The sequence below is a fragment of the Peromyscus leucopus genome, chromosome 14 (assembly GCF_004664715.2).
Source record: "Peromyscus leucopus breed LL Stock chromosome 14, UCI_PerLeu_2.1, whole genome shotgun sequence".
NCBI lineage: Eukaryota > Metazoa > Chordata > Mammalia > Rodentia > Cricetidae > Peromyscus > Peromyscus leucopus.
In genome coordinates, this window is record NC_051075.1 from 28,678,899 (window position 1) to 28,694,840 (window position 15,942).

The window sequence follows — 15,942 nt, forward strand, 5'->3', positions numbered from 1 at the left end:
GGTATGATTGAGCATTTCTTGGGTATATGCCCAGAAGTGGTATAGCTGGATCTTGGGGGAGATTGATTCCCAATTTTCTAAGAAAGCGCCATATTGATTTCCAAAGTGGTTGTACAAGCTTGCATTCCCACCAGCAGGGGAGGAGAGTTCCCCTAGTTCCACATCCTCTCCAACATAAAGTGTCCTCAGTGTTTTTGATCATAGCCATTCTGACAGGCATAAGGTGGTATCTCAGAGTTGTTTTGATTTGCATTTCCCTGATGATTAGGGATGTTGAACAATTCCTTAAATGTCTTTCAGCCATTTGAGTTTCCTCTGTTGAGAATTCTCTGTTTAGTTCTAAAGCCCATTTCTCAATTGGACTGTTGGTCGTTTTGATGTCTAATTTCTTGAGTTCCTTATATATTCTGGATATCAGTCCTCTGTCACATGTGGGGTTGGTGAAGATCTTTTCCCATTCTGTAGGCTGTCGCTTTGCCTTGTTGACTGTATCCTTTGCTCTATAAAAGCTTCTCAGTTTCAAGAGGTCCCATTGATTGATTGTATCTCTCAGTGCCTGTGCTACTGGTGTTATATTTAGGAAGTGATCTCCTATGCCAATGTGTTCAAGACTACTTCCTACTTTCTCTTCTAGCAGGTTCAGAGTAGCTGGATTTATGTTGAGGTCTTTGATCCACTTGGACTTAAGTTTTGTGCACGGTGACAGATATGGATCTATTTGCAGCCTTCTACACATTGATATCCTGTTATGCCAGCACCATTTGTTGAAGATGCTTTCTTTTTTCCATTGTACACTTTTGGCTTCTTTGTCAAAAATTATATGTCCATAGGTGTGTGGGTTAATGTCAGGGTCTTCAATTCAATTCCATTGGTCCACATGTCGGTTTTTATGCCAATACCAAGCTGTTTTTATTACTGTAGCTCTATAGTAGAGCTTGAAGTTAGGAATTATGATGCCTCCAGAGGTTGTTTTATTGTACAGGATTCTTTTGGCTCTCCTGGGTTTTTTGAGGTTTGCAGGCAAATGGATGGATTTAGAAAAAATCATCCTGAGTGAGCTAACCCAGACTCAGAAAGTCAAATATGGTATGTACTCACTCATAGGAGGATACTAGATGTGGAACAAGGATGACTAGACTGCTACTCACATCACCAGTGAGGCTACCTGGAAAACAGGACCCCAAGAAAGACACGGGGATCACCCAATGACGGAGAAATGGATGAGATCTACATGAACAGCCTGGACATGAGTGGGAGCAATGAATGGTGAGGGTCGAGGGAAAGAGAGCGGGAGATCCCAGCTGGATCAAGAACAGAGAGGGAGAACAAGGAATAGGAGACTATGGTAAATGAAGACCACATGAGAAAAGGAAGAAACAAAGTGCTAAAGAGGCCCACAGAAATCCACAAAGATACCCCCACAAAAGACTGCTGGCAATGGCTGAGAGACAGCCAGGACTGACCTACTCTGGTGATGGGATGGCCAAACACCCTAATAGTTGTGCCATAAACCCCATCCAAGGACTGAGGAATCTGGATGCAGACATCCACAGCTAGGCCCCAAGGTGGAGCACTGGGGTCTAATTAGCGAGAAAGAGGAGGGTTTATATGAGCGAGAATTGTTGAAACCAAGGTTGGATAAAGCACAGGGACAAATGGCCAAACGAATGGAAACACATGAACTATGAACCAAAGGCTGAGGGGCCCCCAACTGAATCAGGCCCTCTGAATAGGTGAGACAGTTGATTGGCTTGATCTGTTTGGGAGGCATCTAGGCAGTGGTACCAGGTCCTGGGCTTGCTGCATGAGATAGCTGTTTGAAACATGGGACTTATACAGGGACGCTTGGCTCAGTTTGGGAGGAGGGGACTGGACCTGCCTGGACTGAGTCTATCAGGTCAATCTCAGTCCTTGGGGGTGGCCTTTATCTGGAGGTGGTGGGAATGAGGGGTGGGCTGGGGGGAAGGGGAGGGGGGCAGGAAGGGGGAGAACAAGGGAATCTGTGGCTGTTATGTAGAACTAAATAGTATTGTAAAATAAAAGAAAAAAATAAAAAATAAATAAATGAAAAAGAAAAAAAAAAGAATTTCCACCTAAAACCTGAAAAAGCTTTAAAAAAATAAAAAATGCAGTGAAAAACAACTTTCCACTTGTGTCTCTCAGGCCAAGTATGCTGGGTTTGTGGCATATGAACTTGACCTACAGCATGGCAGATACCTACTGCAGAAGGCAGAGGTATATCTAAGCTAGTAGCACATTGCATGTCTGATTTAGCTTTTGCTAGTATAGAAAAAAAAAAGGTTTCTGGGCTACATGCTGCTTCTTGGAGGCATAGAACCACTGCTTCCTGGAGTTGGTGATAGGTGTACCTCCACCATGTTGGGATGCTAAGATGGGCAGAGTCAGTAGCCAAGGTTGCTGCTACTTTTCATCCTAGTCATGCAGTTTAACAATTTAACATCTCTCCTGGTCAGAGGATTATAAATACACAAAAGACAGATTCAGATGAAATAAATCTCTAAACGGTTCATAATGTTTGTAAAAATGTATGTAGACTTGAAAGAGAGAGGAAAGGGAGGATAGACAATTATATAAAGAAATAGATAGTTTTAAAAAAATAAAGTCTTTAAAGAGACAATAAAAGTAATATAAAAATTAAGTGATATAAAGATAGAAATTAAACAGAGTCTGGATTTTATTGTCTTTGAGGTTTTTAACTGCAGAAATATATTTGATTATAAAGGCTGCTGAGTTAAACCAATATACATTTTTTAAAGGTATCCTGACATCAAAATTTATGTCGAAGGATAAGTTGCTTTTGAAAAGAGTTTTTGCTTTTGTTTCTATAGTAGATGAGAACCTGTGGATTGCTTCCAGGCTAATATGGTTGGATAAGCCAAGACCCCTGAAAGGTCTCTGATGATACCATTGTCCAGATGATCCAATATTCAAAGTCATCTTCAAAGTAACTGGGTGACATTATCCAGCCACACAGACTGCCACAGTCAAGATTTAACTATAATTCTTAATTTTGTCAGGATCCCCATAAGATTACCAGCACCCCCAATCAGCAGGAAGTAGTAGGAGAAGCTATGCCCAAATTCCCAATATATTGTTTATAAATGTTTATTATTTAAAAGGTGTTGATTATAAATGCAATCTTTCTAAAGAAGTAAAGGGGATATAGATATGATAGAATAAATGGGTAGATTATTGAATCTACTCTTAAAGAGCAACAACTTGTTTAAAATGGTTTACATTGCTATAGATTTTAGTTTATTACAAATTTAAAGTTAAATTTGTTATACTTTATGTATATTTCTACTCTTGTTTAAGGTATTATGTTTATGCAATTCATTTAAAATTGTAATGTTTCATTAAAAATGCAGATTAATAGTCATCTAACATAATCAAACTTATAGTCATGTTAGCTGAGATTTCTAGGTATACAGAGATACATTTCAATTAGGTAGATAATCTTCAAAGACCTATAGAATATGGCAGAATATGGCATTTGAAATATTTTAAAAACTTATACTTTCTTTCTTTCTTTCTTTCTTTTTGAGACAGGGTTTCTCTGTGTAGCTTTGCACCTTTCCTGGAACTCGCTTTAAAGACCAGGCTGGCCTCAAACTCACAGAGATCCGCCTGCCTCTGCCTCCCGAGTACTGGGATTAAAGGCGTGCACCATGACCGCCCGGCAAACTTATACTTTCTGAGACAGTGATACACGTTTGCTCCTGGCAGCACCGATTTACTTCAAAGAGGCAGATGGGCATCAAAGACACTCCATATGGACTTTATTTTCTTCTTGGTAGAACTGGCCATTTGGGCAAGAAACTGTTCTTGACTGTTCTGCTTGACAAAATGTTGTATAGACTGGACATGCAGGACCAATGGAAAAATGACCACTAAATTTTGCCAAAATAAGGCAAGAATGATCCTTTAGGTTCCTGCTTCACAGAGGAGACTGCCAGATCTTCTACAGGACACAGGGAAAAGTGACTGAGAGACTCTAGGCCTATAGGCTGAAGATGGATGCCCCAACATTGCAGAGGAACTTTGAGTGACTGTCCACGCCAGATGTCTCTGTCATTCTAGATTTTTGGAAGTTGCTTACAATGTTCTTCTTGTTTACTTAGGTAATATTATATCCTTCTGGGGTCTTTGATGTAGTTAAAGACTATGTAGTTATAATTATCATTTTCCTTGGTTATGATAAAAGATAAATTAGATATGAAAACTTAGACTCATACATATAGGACAGATAGAATATTTTCTTTAATTTTTTCCAAATACAAAGAGACTAGATATTATAACTGTAATTCTTGGTTCATAACTCTTCTGTTTTATATATATAGTTTTACTTTGTTAAAGTTAAAACCTTCCTTTTTGATTAGACAGAAAAGGGGAAGTTCTGTGGGATGTTCTGTATGCTTTGAATATATGTCTCTCTGATAGGTTGATAAATAAAGCTGCATTGGCCTATGGCAAGGCAGCCTAGAGGTAGGTAGGCAGAACTTCCAAGCAGATATACAGGGAGAAGAAAAGAAAGGTGGGAGAGATGCCAGATGCCACCCAAAGAGATGCAAGATGCCAGCAAACTGGTAATGCCATGGCCATGTGGCAACTTATAGTTTAAAAGAAATGGGTTAAGTTATAATATTTAGCTAGCAAGAAGCTTTCAATAGGCTATACAGATGCTAAATAATATTAAGCCTCTTTGTGATTATTTTATAAGCACCTGGGGGAACATGGGACTGGGAAGGACTGGAGAAAACTACTGATTACAACTAACCCTAGATATATTTGCACACACACATACAGACACACATACACACAAGTGCACATGCATACATGTGTGTGCCTGTATGAAACAAATATGATTTTTAAAAAATGAAGCTATCAGCTTGACAAAGGGCCCATTAAAGGATTTAAGGGAGGGTAGCTGGATAGGCCTGGAGAGAGAAAAGGAAGTAAGAAGGGATTCAGTTCCATTTCAATCATAATATTTTATAACAAAAATGATATTTTGTTGTTTTTATTTTTTTCATGAAAGTATGTTTATATTAGCTTTTGTGTAGTAGTATAAGTGCATGATCATGCATGCACATGTGCTCATATGGAGACATGACCCTGGTGTCAGATATTTTCCTCAATTACTCTCCATCTTAGTCTTTGAAACAGATTCTCTCACTGAATCTGATGCTCACCAATTCATCTAGATGGACTGACTGGAAGTACCAAGGATCCATTATCTCAACATCTCCAAATCTGTTAATACAAATATGCACCACTGTGCCCAACTTCTCTATGGGTTGTACTAATTATATTCAGAGGCACCTGTTTTGCAGTCACCAACTTACAAACAGAGCCATCTTTCTAGCCACAAAAAAATATTTTCCTGTGACTTTTGGAGGTATAAAGTACATTAGTGTTATACATGATATCCTTCTGTTCAAGAGCACACAAGGACTTTGTGGCTCACATAATTGCATTTTAGCACACATGGATGAGTGATTTTCTCATTGCACCCCAGACACCAGACCCTGGTCTACACTCTCCCTTCTCTTAGGTAACAATCTTTCTTTTTTTTTTTTCTTTCTCACTTCTATTAGATGAAATATTTAAGATTTCATATACAAGTAAGGTCATACTGAACTTGTCTCTGGGTGCCTAACTTTTTTCATTTAATATAATGACCACTTAATTCCCTCTGTGTTTTTCACGGGTGTCAACCTCATCATTTTCTTCCCAGATATTTTTAGTATAAGTTTGATATTCTCTTCTTCTGTAGGCAACTACATACCAACGTGGTACTTTGGCACCTCCCCTCCACAGTTTTTCCTACTTGTCTTTAAAATAATTCAATAGTGTTCTAAAAAAAATTTCACATGTTTTAAAGGGCCAAGAAGTATATTTAAGTTGAAATGTTCTATATTTGCAACTATGTTACAAAGAAACTGAATTTAAATTTCTTTGGAGAACCACAAATACTATGTTTATTCATAAAAACTACATATTTGATGTAAATGTGACTATGGACCTTCAGAAGTTGAAGGTTTTGCATTTTTCATGAGAAAAATAGTGCTTTTTTAGCTGTGCCTGAGAATGACTAAGAAACTAGTACATCCCATCATCAGAATGACATAAGTCAAAATTCATGATACCTTAATTAAACATTATTTCTGATTCTGTTTTCTTTTCTTTCAGTTATTAGAATGAAAATAAATAAATTCTGACTTTAGACCTAATAGCTTGCTATAGTAAAAATTAATATGCATCAGATTAAAAAAAAAAACCAGACCCCCTGGAATCTCTAATTAGATAAATCCAATATAATTTCCTAATAGTAATACTGAATTATATTTTTGCCAAAGGATAGCTTTAGGGTATAGTTTAATCCAATAACTTGCCATCCAGACAACTCTCAAATCAAAGACTGTTTTCTCATACTCAGTGGGACACTGAAGGTTTACAAAGTTTCCTAAAACATCCCCAAGGTAAAGATTGGTGACAGTTTTATCCAAACAAACATGAGTGAGGTTTGTGGTTTTTGCCTGTCTTTATAAGGAGAACATCAAAGAGTATGGATTAATTTACTCCGTAGTTTGTTTTCAGTTTGTGAATCTTACAGTAAAGAATGCTCATGAGAGAAAAAACTCCAGAGAGAATGCTACTTCAGTGAATATAAAATCACATTTCAAGATACTGAAAATTCTACTCAGCACTTATTATATAAATGTACTCATTATGAAATAACTGATCTAAAACATGTGTACACACACATATACATTCTACTCTTATTTTTACAAAAAAATTAAAATCCAGACAAAACTTAAATCCTTTCCATTCAATAACCTTCCTCAAATGTGAGTAATAACAAGCCCATTATTGACACACTTTCATTATACATTGAAATGCATTTTTTTTTGTGATATATATTTTTTATTTTACAATATCATTCAGTTCTACATATCGGCTATGGGTTCCCCTATTCTCCCCCCTCCCACGCCCTCCCCTTACCCCCAGCCCACCCTCCATTCCCACCTCCTCCAGGACAAGTCCTCCCCCGAGGACTGTGATCAACTTGGTAGACTCAGTCCAGGGAGGTCCAGTCCCTTCCTCCCAGACTAAGCCAAGTGTCCCTGCATAAGTTCCAGGTTTCAGACAGCCAACTCATGCAATGAGCACAGGACTTGGTCCCACTGCCTAGATGCCTCCCAAACTGATCAAGCCAATCAACTGTCTCACCTATTCAGAGGGCCTGATCCAGCTGGGAGCCCCTCAGCCTTTGGTTCATAGTTCATGTGTTTCCATTCATTTGGCTATTTTATTTCAATAATTGAGTAAAACTGAAATTTATTATATGCCACAGTCGTCCTAGGGACCTCCATGCTATATATATAGCCTCTATGGTTCTATGGGTTGTGGTCTGATTGTTCTTTATTTTATATCTAGAATCCACCAATGAGTGAGTACATACCATAACTGTCTTTCTGGGTTTGGGTTACCTCACTCAGGATGATTTTTTCTAGTTCCATCCATTTGCCTGCAAATTTCATGCTTTCATTGTTTTTCTCTGCTGAGTAGTACTCCATTGTGTATATGTACCACATGTTTTTCATCCATTCTTCCATTGATGGGCATCTAGGTTGTTTCCAGGTTCTGGCTATTACAGATAGTGCTGCTATGAACATAGCTGAGCATGTATCTTTATGGTATAAATCAGCATTCCTTGGGTAGATGCCAAGAGTGGGATGGCTGGGTCTTGAGGTAGTTCGATTCCTAATTTTCTGAGAAACCGCCATACTGATTTCCACAGTGGTTGTACAAGTTTACATTCCCACCAACAGTGGAGGAGTGTTCCCTTTGCTCCACATCCTCTCCAACATTGGTTGTCATTGGTGTTTTTGATCGTAGCCATTCTAACAGGTGTAAGGTGGTATCTCAGAGTCGTTTTGATTTGCATTTCTCTGATGATTAAGGATGTTGAGCATTTCTTTAAATGTCTTTCAGCCATTTGTAGTTCTTGTTTTGTGAATTCTCTGTTTAGCTCTTTAGCCCATTTTTTAATTGGACTGTTCAGTGCTTTGATGTCTAGTTTCTTGAGTTCTTTATATATTGTGGAGATCAATCCTCTGTCAGATGTGGGGTTGGTGAAGATTTTTCCCAATCTGTTGGCTGTCTTTTTGTCTTATTGACTGTGTCTTTTGCCCTGCAAAAGCTTCTCAGTTTCGAGAGGTCCCATTTATTAATGGTTGTGCTCAGGGTCTGTGCTGTCGGTGTTTTATTTAGGAAATGGTCTCCGGTGCCAATGCGTTCAAGAGTGCTTCCTATTTTCTTTTCTATTAAGTTTAGTGTAACTGGATTTATGTTTAGGCCTTTGATCCACTTGGACTTGAGTTTTGTGCATGGTGACAGATATGGATCTATTTGTAATCTTTTACATATTGACATCCAGTTATGCCAGCACTATTTGTTGAAGATACTTTCTTTTTTCCATTGTATAGTTTTGGCTCCTTTGTCAAAAACCAGGTGTTCATATGTGCATGGATTAATGTCAGGGTCTTCAATTCGATTCCATTGGTCCGTATGTCGGTTTTTATACCAGTACCAAGCTGTTTTTATTACTATAGCTCTATAGTAGAGTTTGAGGTCCGAGATGGTGATGCCTCCGAGGGTTGCTTTATCGTATAGGATTCATTTAGCTATCCTGGGTCTTTTGTTTTTCCATATAAAGTTGAGCATTTTTCTTTCCAAGTCTGTGAAGAATTGTGTTGGGATTTTGATGGGGATTGCATTGAATCTGTAGATTGCTTTTGGTAAGATTGCCATTTTTACTATGTTAATCCTACCTATCCATGAGCATGGGAGATCCTTCCATTTTCTGATACCTTCTTCAATTTCTTTCTTTAGAGATTTAAAGTTCTTTTCAAAAAGGTCTTTCACTTGTTTAGTTAGTGTTATCCCAAGGTATTTTATATTATTTGTGGCTATTGTAAAGGGTGATGTTTCTCTGACTTCTTTCTCAGCCCTTTTATCATTTGTGTATAGGAGGGCTACTGATTTTTTTGAGTTGATCTTGTATCCTGCCACTTTACTGAAGGAGTTTATCAGCTGTAGAAGTTCCCTGGTAGAGTTTTTGGGGTCACTTATGTATACTATCATATCATCTGCAAATAGTGAAAGTTTGACTTCTTCCTTGCCAATTTGTATCCCTTTGATCTCCTTTTGTTGTCTTATTGCTCTAGTTAGAACTTCTAGTACTATATTGAATAAATATGGGAGAGTGGACAGCCTTGTCTTGTTCCTGAATTTAGTGGTATCGCTTTGAGTTTCTCTCCATTTAATTTGATGTTTGCTGTTGGCTTGCTATAAATTGCTTTTATTACGTTTAAAAATGTTCCTTGTATTCCTAATCTTTCTAAGACCTTTATCATGAAGGGGTGTTGGATTTTGTCAAAGGCTTTTTCAGCATCTAAGGAGATGATCATGTGGTTTTTTTCTTTCAGTTTGTTTATATGGTGTATTACATTGACTGATTTCCGTATGTTGAACCATCCTTGCATCCCTGGGATGAATCCTACTTGGTCGTGATGGATGATTGTTTTGATGTATTCTTGGATTCGGTTTGCCAATATTTTGTTGAGTATTTTTGCATCAATGTTCATGAGGGAGATTGGTCTGTAGTTATTTTCCTTGTTGCATCTTTGTGTGGTTTGGGTATCAGGGTAATTGTAGCCTCATAAAAAGAGTTTGGTGTGTTCCTTCTGTTTCTATTGTGTGGAACACTTTGAAGAGTATTGGTATTAGTTCTTCTTTGAAAGTCTGGTAGAATTCTGCACTGAAACCATCTGGTCCTGGGCTTTTTTTGGTTGGGAGACTTTTGATGACTGTTTCTATTTCTTTAGGGGTTATTGGTCTATTTAAATGGTTTATCTGGTCTTGATTTAATTTTGGTATGTGGTATTTATCCAGAAAATTGTCCATTTCTTCCTGGTTTTCCATTTTTGTGGAGTACAGGTTTTTGAAGTATGATCTGATGATTCTCTGGATTTCCTCATTGTCTGTTGTTATGTCTCCCTTTTCATATCTGATTTTGTGAATTTGGGTGCTCTCTCTTTGCCTTTTGGTTAATTTGGCTAGGGGGTTTGTCTATCTTGTTGATTTTTTCAAAGAACCAACTCTTTGTTTCATTGACTTTTTGTATTGTTCTCTTGTTTTCTATTTCGTTGATTTCAGCCCTCAATTTGATTATTTCCTGGCGTCTATTTCTCCTGGGTGAGTTTGTTTCTTTTTGTTCTAGAGCTTTCAGTTGTGCTGTTAATTCATTGGTATGGGATTGCTCCATCTTCTTTATGTGTGCATTTAGAGCTATGAATTTTCCTCTTAGCACTGCTTTCATAGTGTCCCATAAGTTTGGGTATGTTGTACTTTCATTTTCATTGAATTCTAGGAACTCTTTAATTTCTGTTTTTATTTCTTCCTTGACCCATTGATGTTTCAGGTGGGCATTATTCAGTTTCCATGAGTTTGTGGGTTTTTCTATAATTTTTGTTGTTATTGAGTTCTAACTTTAAGGCATGGTGGTCTGATAAGATACAGGAGGTTATTCCAATTTTTTTGTATCTGTTGAGATTTGTTTTGTGTCCAAGCATGTGGTCAATTTTTGAGAAGGTTCCATGGGGTGCTGAGAAGAAGGTATATTCTTTTGTGTTAGGATGGAATATTCTGTAGATATCTATTAGGTCCATTTGAGTCATAACATCTGTTAGGTCCTTTATTTCTTTGTTAAGTTTCAGTCTGGTAGATCTATCTTTTGGTGAGAGTGGTGTGTTAAAATCTCCCACTACTAATGTGTGGGGTTTGATGTGCATTTTAAACTTTAGTAGTGTTTCTTTTATGAATGTGGGTGCTTTTGTATTTGGAGCATAAATGTTTAGAATCGAGACTTCATCTTGGTGGATTTTTCCCGTGATGAATATGTAATGTCCATCCTGGTCTCTTTTGATTGATTTTAGTTTGAAGTCTATTTTATTAGATATTAGGATAGCTAAACCAGCTTGCTTCTTAGGTCCATTTGCTTGGAAAACCTTTTCCCAGCCCTTTACTCGGAGGTAGTGTCTGTCTTTGGAGTTAAGGTGTGTTTCTTGTATGCAGCATATGGATGGGTCCTGTTTTCTTATCCATTCTGTTAGCCTGTGTCTTTTTATAGGTGAGTTGAGACCATTGATATTGATGGATATTAATGACCAGTGATTGTTAATTCCTGTTATTTTTTTGGTTGTGTTGTGTTGTCCTTCTGTGGTGTATGTTGGTGTAGGATTATCTATTGCTTGATTTTTCATGGATGTGTTTAACTTCTTTGGGTTGAATTTTCCCTTCTAGTGCTTTCTGTAGGGCTGGGTTTGTAGACAGGTATTGATTAAATCTGGTTTTATCCTGGAATATTTTGTTTACTCCGCCTATGGTGATTGAGAGTTTTGCTGGGTATAATAGTCTGGGTTGGCATCTGTGGTCTCTTAGTGTCTACATGAGGTTTGTCCATGATCTTCTAGCTTTCATAGTCTCTATTGAGTAGTCTGGTGTTATTCTGATGGGTTTGCCTTTATATGTTACTTGGTCCTTTTCTTTTGCAGCTCTTAATATTTTTTCTTTATTCTGTGTGTTTAGTGTTTTGATTATTATGTGGCTAGGGGACTTTTTTTTTGGATCCAGCCTATTCGGTGTTCTGTAAGCTTCTTGTATCTTCATAGGTATTTCTTTCTTTAGGTTAGGAAAGTTTTCTTCTATGATTTTGTTTAATATATTTTCTGTGCCTTTGAGTTGGTATTCTTCTCCTTCTTCTATCCCTATTATTCTTAGGTTTGATCTTTTCATGGTGTCCCAAATTTCCTGGACGTTTTGTGTTAGGACTTTTTTGTCTTTATTGTTTTCTTTGACTGACGAATCTATTTTCTCTATCGTGTCTTCAGCGTCAGAGATTCTCTGTTCCATCTCTTGCAATCGGTTGGTTTTGCTTGTTTCTGTAGTTCCTGTTCGTTTAGTCAGGATTTCTATTTCCAGCATTCCCTCAGCATGTGTTTTCTTTATTGTCTCAAATTCATTTTTCAGATCTTGGAATGTTTCTTTCATCTGTTTAATTGCTTTTTCTTGGCTTGATTTGATTTCTTCCCATTTTTTGTTCATTTTTTCTTCCATTTCTTTAAGGGAGTTTTTTATTTCCTCTTTAATGGAGTTTTTCATTTCCTCTTTAAAGGAAGTTTTTATTTCCTCTTTAATGGAGTTTTTCATTTCCTCTTTAAGGAAAGTTTTTATTTCCTCTTTAAGGTAGTTTTTCATTTCCTCTTTAAGGAAAGTTTTTATTTCCTCATTGAGGGAATGTTTTATTTCTTCTTTAAGGGCCTCTATCATCTTCTTAAAGTCATTTTTAGGGTTGATTTCTTCTGTTTCTTCTGTCCTGGTATGTTTAGGTCTTGCAGGTGTAGAATCACTATGTTCTGATGTTGCCATATTGGTCTTTATGTTGTTGCCTGTATTTTTGCACTGGCGTCTACTCATCTCTTCCTCTGTGCGGTGCAGGTGGTGTCTGTGTCTGAGAGTGCCTCTCTTGTTCTAATTTTTAGTCTTGGTTTAGTAGTGGTTCTTGGTTAAATTGGTGCTATTGGGCTATTTCTTCAGGGGCAGCTGATTTCGATCAGTGAATTATATACTTATGATTCTGGTGATCTGGTTTGGTGTCTGGGTAGCGCCTTCTTCTGTGTTCCCAGGTCACGTTTTGTTCATTTGTCAACTCCTCAGCTGATCTTGTTTCTTCAGACTTTAAACTGTAGGCATCTGAATCCTCTCCCAGATGGGTTTCAGCTGAGCAGGGTAGTCTCACCAACACCTCCAAGTTGTTGGGTTTCACAGGATCAGCAGCTGGGCCCTGGGTTGTCCTCAGAAGGAGTGTTCAGATTCGTTCTGGTTCTGACCCATGGAGATAGCTTCTTCCCCAGATGTTGGGGTTAGGGGCGTCCCTGTTCCCAGCTGCATCTGCTTGTCTCCGTCCCTGGGCCTGTCTACCTCTGCGGTCCGCCGCCGGGCCTGTATGTCCCTGTCAGCTACCGCTGGGTCTGTCTGCCTCTGGGGGCCGCCACCGGGCCTGAATGTCTCTGCCGGCTGCAGCCGGGACTGAGTGTCCCTGTCGGCCGCTGCTGCCGGGCCCGTTTACCTCCATGGGCCGCCGCCACAGGCCTACCTGCGTCTGCTTGTCTCTGCCGCTGCCGGGCCTGTCTACCTCTGTGGGCTGCCGCTGGGCCTGAATGTCTCTGCCGGCTGCCGCTGGGCCTGAATGTCCTTGTTGGCCGCTGCCGCCAGGCCCGTTTACCTCAGCGGGCCGCTGCTGGGCCCGTCTACCTCTGTGGGCCGCCGCTGGGCCTGAATGTCTCTGCTGGCTGCTGCCAGGTCTGAATATCCCTTTCGGCTGCCGCCGCTGGGCCCGTCTGCCTCCACGGGCTCTCCCCACAGGCCTACCTGCATCTGCTTGTCTCCGCCGCTGGGCCTGTCTACTTGAAATGCATTTTAATGATCAATAAAATTACAATTTTATAAAACAATTTTTCTGATAACCTGTAGGGTAACACAGAGTCAATCATTCTGAAAACATGCTTCTCAATATATATTTAGGCTTCCACAAGGAGGGTGAACCCTCTCAAGCCCCAAATGAGGTTTGAAACACTCATAATGCACCTGACAGATTATATTGGTGATTCAGCCATTCTTTCTTGGCCCTTATAATGTGGACTATGCTACCTCAATCTCTAGCTATCCCCAAAAGTGTCAATTTGCCTTTTTGATTTGTTGGGCTGACAGAGCCTGACTTGCTCAGAGGCAAGAACTGCAGGAAGCCTCAGGAATTTAATTTCCCATCCTTCAGAAGCTCTCTGTAAATAATCGGCAGGCCTCACATTGGAAAAGCATTCAATAAAAGCAATAAATACAATTATTTAAAATGCCACGAACAGTGGAGATGGTTTACAAGTTGTTCTTTCCTTATGTTTGTTTCCATCCTTTTAAATAACCATTATTTGTCAACCACTGTATCTGATTTCATAACCTTCTGACTTTGGAGCAAGCTCTTTGAAAGTGTTGCTGTGCTTTGCCTATCAAATCTCCACCCAACCCTAATTCTAAGATGCAAGAAAGACAGGACTGACCATGAATTTGTAAGCACTGATCTTTGACTATACTGACCTCTGCAAGATTTTAAAGGTTTGGTTCAACTACACACTAAGTAACTTTCCCACAGACATCACCAGAGTGATTTCTAATCCAAACAAGTTCCAACACTGCATACCCGGAAAGTGCCAGCCTCTACAAACAATGGTTCATGCCAAGCCTTCCACAACCATAGGTGCTATATATTCAAGTTAATGAAATTTGCTCCTCAAGTTCAATTCAGTTGCTGAAAACAACTCTCAGAACTCAATGAAACTTACTAGTTTGTTATATTACTCAGAGCCTTGTAATTGATGAAGATAATCAGCCAGATGTAGAAGTGTCTCTGGCATGGAGAGTGGAAAGGGTATGATATTCCACTTCTCTCTGTCTTCAATGGGAAGCATCTCAGATATCAGACCCAGTCCATTCAAGTGTTAATGGCGATTTCACTGTCCAAGATGGACACAATGCCTAATTGACTGTTGATGAGCAACTAAACCTTCAACACCTCTGCTCTCCCTAGAGGTTGGTGGGTGAGGACAAAAGCTTCAACCCTCTAATTACATAAGTGGTTTCCTTGGCAACCAACCTCTATCCTGCATTATCTAGCTTCCTTTGTTCTTTCATGAGAAGAGCTAATGTCCATATAATTCCAGAAAGTCTTAAGCAGTTACCAGCTCTGAGTTAGGCACTCAGGCAATCAAAGTGCTTTTTATCATTCTGTATTAGAAACTGGAGCAAAACAACAGAAAAAAAAAACAAACAAATGAACAAACAAAAAAACAAAAAAACCCTTTCAATAGATAATTCTACTAGCACCTCTCTCTAGAAAGTGTGTGTGGTGTGTGTGTATGTGCATATGTATGTGTGTTTATTAGACAAACTTGAAAACAAATCATAAAGTAGAATTAACCAGACCCCAATTCTTTACATCTCAATGAACATATATATTGTTAGAGTAGCTGTCCTGAAAGTGGGTCTCTTCACCTTGGATTTCACACTTTCACTGTCTAAATGTTTTTATGCATTTATTCAACACCAAAATCTTGAAAAATCCTGACAGAGTTATAACAATTAGCTTTATATCCTCTTTTTATGATTAGTTCATCTATAGAGTTTCCTAGAGGATGATGAAATGGGAGAAAAAAATACATGAGGAGAGATGTTGCTGGAGGGCTTCTCTCCAGGTTCCACCAAACCCCACAGTCCCACAATCCACATATAAAATAATCACTCAGACACTTATAAAACTTATTAACTGTATGGCCGTGGCAGGCTTCTTGCTAACTGTTCTTATATCTTAAATTAACCCATTTCTATAATCTATACCTTGCCACATGGCTGGTGGCTTACTGGCATCTTTACATGCTGCTTATCCTGGCGGTGGCTGCAGTGTCCCTCCTTCCTTCTTCCTGTTTTCCCAATTCTCCTCTCTCCTTGTCCCGCCTATACTTCCTGTCAGGTCACTGGCCATCAGTGTTTTATTTATATAGAATGATATCCACAACACTTCCCCTTTTCTTCTTTTTTTAAAAAGGAAGGTTTTAACTTTAACATGGTAAAAGTACATATAACAAAACAATTATTGAGCAAGAATTACAGTTACAATATTAAAGAAGATGTTCTGTCTATCTTGTATTTGTGAGTTTAAGGTTTTATATCTAACTTATCTTTTATCATAACTGAGGAAATTACAACTATCTAGTCTTCAACCACATCAAAGACCTGAGAAGGAAC